This window comes from Arachis duranensis, chromosome 6, assembly GCF_000817695.3.
Source record: "Arachis duranensis cultivar V14167 chromosome 6, aradu.V14167.gnm2.J7QH, whole genome shotgun sequence".
In the NCBI taxonomy this organism is placed as follows: Eukaryota; Viridiplantae; Streptophyta; class Magnoliopsida; order Fabales; family Fabaceae; genus Arachis; species Arachis duranensis.
This window is the reverse complement of record NC_029777.3, coordinates 104248630-104252559: the sequence shown is the minus strand read 5'-3', so window position 1 is coordinate 104252559 and position 3930 is coordinate 104248630. Positions and strand designations below refer to the sequence as shown.

Sequence of the window (3930 nt, the reverse complement as noted above, 5' to 3'; positions counted from 1 at the left end):
TCCAACCTTAAAAGCTGCGGATATTAGATCCGATCCGATCCGATGATTTTAATGCGGATCGGATCGAATTTTTGGCTATATCCGATCCGATCCGATCCACGGACACCCCTACCCTTTCCCCAAAATAACCCAACACCCACAACTTCAGAACCCAACAGCCACAGTTTTAGAAAATCCAAAAAAAAAATAGAGAAAGAAAGAAAGGGAGAAAAGAGAACGAGGAGAGCAAAGGGGAGGAAGGAAGAAGAAGGAGGCGGTGCGGTGGGTGTCACTGCCACCGTCGCCGTCGTTGTTGGCAGAGGAGAGAGGAGATCCGAGAGAGGAGATCGCGTAGTTGCCGCTGCCCAGGCCAGCCATGTCGCCGCCGCCATTCAGCTCGCTGCCGTCCTGCGCCGTTGTGCCACCGACCAAGAAGACTGCGTAAGAGAGAGCGAGACACGAAGGAGAGGAGGTCGTGGGTCACTGTCCTCAAAGCTTTCGTCGTCACTGTGCAAAGCTGCCGCCATCGTCCTTATCGCGGGCTGCTGCTGCTGCGCGTGTGCTCGCTGCCACCTCTGGGTCCGTCACCGTCGAGCAGAGCCTCTGTGGAGAACTGTCGCCGTCAAAAGCTGCTCCGCCACCGTTTAGGTCACCGGGAATGTGGCCGTGATCACCGAAACCACCATCGGAATTATCGCTATTCAGTACAGTCGTTCTTTCTTGTCTGGGTAAGCGTCTCGTTCAGGAACCTTTGAAATTGGTATTTTCTATTTTAAGTTGTTAAGGATCTGAGCTTTTGGTGTCATAGGATCAAGTTCTGGGTCTCGCATGCTGAGTTCTATGACTGTGCATACGACATCAAGCTGCTGTGTTGTCACCGGAGCTGCCACTGCTCTGTTCTCTTGCTTATTTGCTCTGTTCTCTCGTCCCGAACCTCTATAGTTGTTATTCTGTTATATGTTTCTAAGGTCCTTGCAACGTTAATGCTTTAGGTTTGAATTCGGTTATTACGTGCTGTGGTTGAGGTTGTGCTGTTGCGGGCCATGAGAAAAAAAGTTTTTGTTGCGTGGTTAAATCGTAATCGAGGTAGAGGCGTTTTCCTTAAACTCATTCTATTTCTGAGAATTGTTATAAATCGATATTGATTCAAAAATATATGTTTGATGATTATGTGGGTTTTATGAATTGAATTGATTTGCTTTGGACAAGTGGAATTATCTGCTTGATTGGATTATTGATTTTCTTGAGTTGGCATACGATTATTGAAAGTTTATACTGAAAAATGATTTTATTTTGGAAATTTGATATATATAGATTAAAGAATGATTTGGGTTTGAAGCTGTTAAAAAGACTTTGAAAAACTGTTGGTTTGATTTATTGGTAATGAGTTGAGAGTTGGTAATGATTTAATATTAAAGTTGGTTCGATTTTGAAGGTGATTTGACATTGGAATTGTTTGATATTGAAGCTGGATGAGAACGGATTGGAAAATATGGTTTTAGTTGGGACCCGAAAAAGGTAGCAAAGTCCAAGTTTTAGGGGAGATGCTGCCGAAATTTTTATGAGATTTAAGATTTTCTTATAAGAATGTGATTTAGAAAAGGAATGAATTTGATAGGTTCTATTATTTGGTTCTTGATTTATTAAGAAATAGATGTTTTTTTGAGTTTAATCTGTCTAAGAAAAGTAGATGTTTTAAGATTGATTTAAATAAGAAAGAACCTATATTTTGAAGTTTGATTAAAGAAGTACTTTTGGAAGAGTTTTAGTGGATTGGAAAAGAAACTAAATTTTGATTAATTAAATTCGGTTTGCTTTTAAGGTATTCTTTAAAACTTGACTTAGCAAGATTAAACAACTCCGAGCCTTAGAAAGGTTTCCGATTTACGAACGAAATGAAATTTGCTTTTAAGCGTAAATAAGTTGGTTTTGAAAATGGCTCGGAACTTTTGGCCTACATGGCTTGGTTTTGATTTTAAGTCTCCATTTTAATTGATCTCAATTTAAGTAACTATGATTCCGAGGATTTTTAAAAATTTAAAAAATGAGGCAGGTTATTCTTCCCTAGAGTCTTGAGTCTTTTCAAAGAAAATTCCCTTTTAAGGTGATAATTGAAAGTCTCTTGGAAGTTTTGGGAAATGTTACATTAAGTGACTAAGATTTGAAAGAGAATTGATTTTGAGAAAAAGTTAGATTATGAGTTTGAAGAGATTTGAGAAATAAAAAGTGACTTATGGCTTGAATAACGATTGGTTTGATATGAATTGTTAATGAAATGCGGAAATGATGATGGATGAATGATTATGAATAAATATACGTGGCTTTCGCATTTTTATCTGAGATACGAGTTTTTCTGGGTAAAGTACTGTGACTTGCCACCATGTGTTCCAGGTTTAGACTTGATATTTTGTTGACCCTACGACGTAAGGGTGACCAGGCACTTATAAATTCCCGGCAATGGTACCCCATTGAGCGATTGATACATATATGATATATGAGAAAAAGCTATGCATAGACTCATGGGGATGCGCGTCGGGGACAGTCCAATGGTTTAGCAAACCGGACTTATCGGGTTGGCTGTATAACCGACAGATGAGCTCATTAGCCATAGGACAGGCATGCATCATATGCATTTATATGCTTTGCTTGGGTTTGAATTTGTTTTAGTTAGCCTAATTGTTAAACTGTTCTTAACTGCTACCTGAACTATTTGCTGTAACTGCTACCTAAACCTGTGCTTTCCTTGTCTGTTTTGCCTGTGTTTGTCCTGGTATGCTATTTTTGAGACTGAGTTTTGGTGCTGAATTGATGATTGTATTGATTGATTGCGTAGTTGGTTTTTGATTAAGATTTTCTTATAAGAAAAGAAAGGTCTTGGATTTCTGAAAGATTAAATATTGTTTCTTTGAAAAGGTTTTTGAATGATTAGCTATTGGTTTTTAAAAGATTCATAAGGCAATGATAATCACTGAGTTTGAAAACAGTTTTTTTATTAAGTATCTTCTTATGACAATTCTGAAACTCCGTGGTGAGACCGTATGGTTAGGTTCTCACCCCCTACAGCTTTACCTTTTTAGGAATCGGATGAAGGAGCATTATGAAGAGTTATATTGCGTTTTAGTTTATATGATTTTGTATTAATTAGATAATTTTTCTTCCCTCGTCTTTGTTATTACAATTTTGTAAGAGGGATAGGAGTTATATGTTTTATATGTATATTATATTATAAGCTATTATGTAAGAAGTCTTGTATATGAATCTATGCCTGTTTGTTTTTTTACGATAAAGTATTTATTTCATGTTTTCAAAGAAATCAGCGATGCAGTGTCGAGTCAAAGAATAGAAATTCTGATAGTGAGAGTGCTACACTATTTATATACATATAAGGGGTCACATTTTTAAACTAATTAATTGTGCAATCTTTTTTGATATTTTCAATAACATAAAAAATGGTCATCTACCTCAGATCCACTTCACATTTATCACAACAGATTAGGATTAATACTTTTTTATTAATATTAATTAATATTTTAGATTAATATTTTATTTTTATATTATTATAATTTATAATTTAAAATTTAGTTTTTAAAATTTAGAGTTGGTCAAATATTGATAAAAAATATTAAATTTTGTTTGTAAGTTAGCATTAAATTCATTGACTGGTCATTCATTATTTTTCATATAAAAAAATAACAATTATGTCGGTGTACACAAAAAATTAATAATTAAATTAATTATTTATATAAAATATATGTTAAAATATAAAATATATATTAAAATGACATATATAATTAAAAAAAATAAATTAAATAAAAATACATAATCAATAATTTTTAAACAAAGTATCTAAATTATACGTATATTATTTATATATGAATATTTTAATTTATGAAAAATACATTGATAAGATTAGTTAATAATTAATTACTTATATATTTTTTGTTTACCGCT

General features: G+C 34.5%; 1 long non-coding RNA gene across 1 annotated transcript; it reads left to right on the top strand.

The window, feature by feature from the left end:
• The first annotated feature begins 117 nt into the window (after positions 1-117).
• Positions 118-3292, top strand: LOC107495391 (uncharacterized). Its single transcript, XR_001593474.3, has 3 exons — positions 118-707; positions 788-1065; positions 3057-3292. It is a non-coding gene; the product is annotated as an uncharacterized LOC107495391 (long non-coding RNA).
• The last annotated feature ends 638 nt before the right edge of the window (positions 3293-3930 follow it).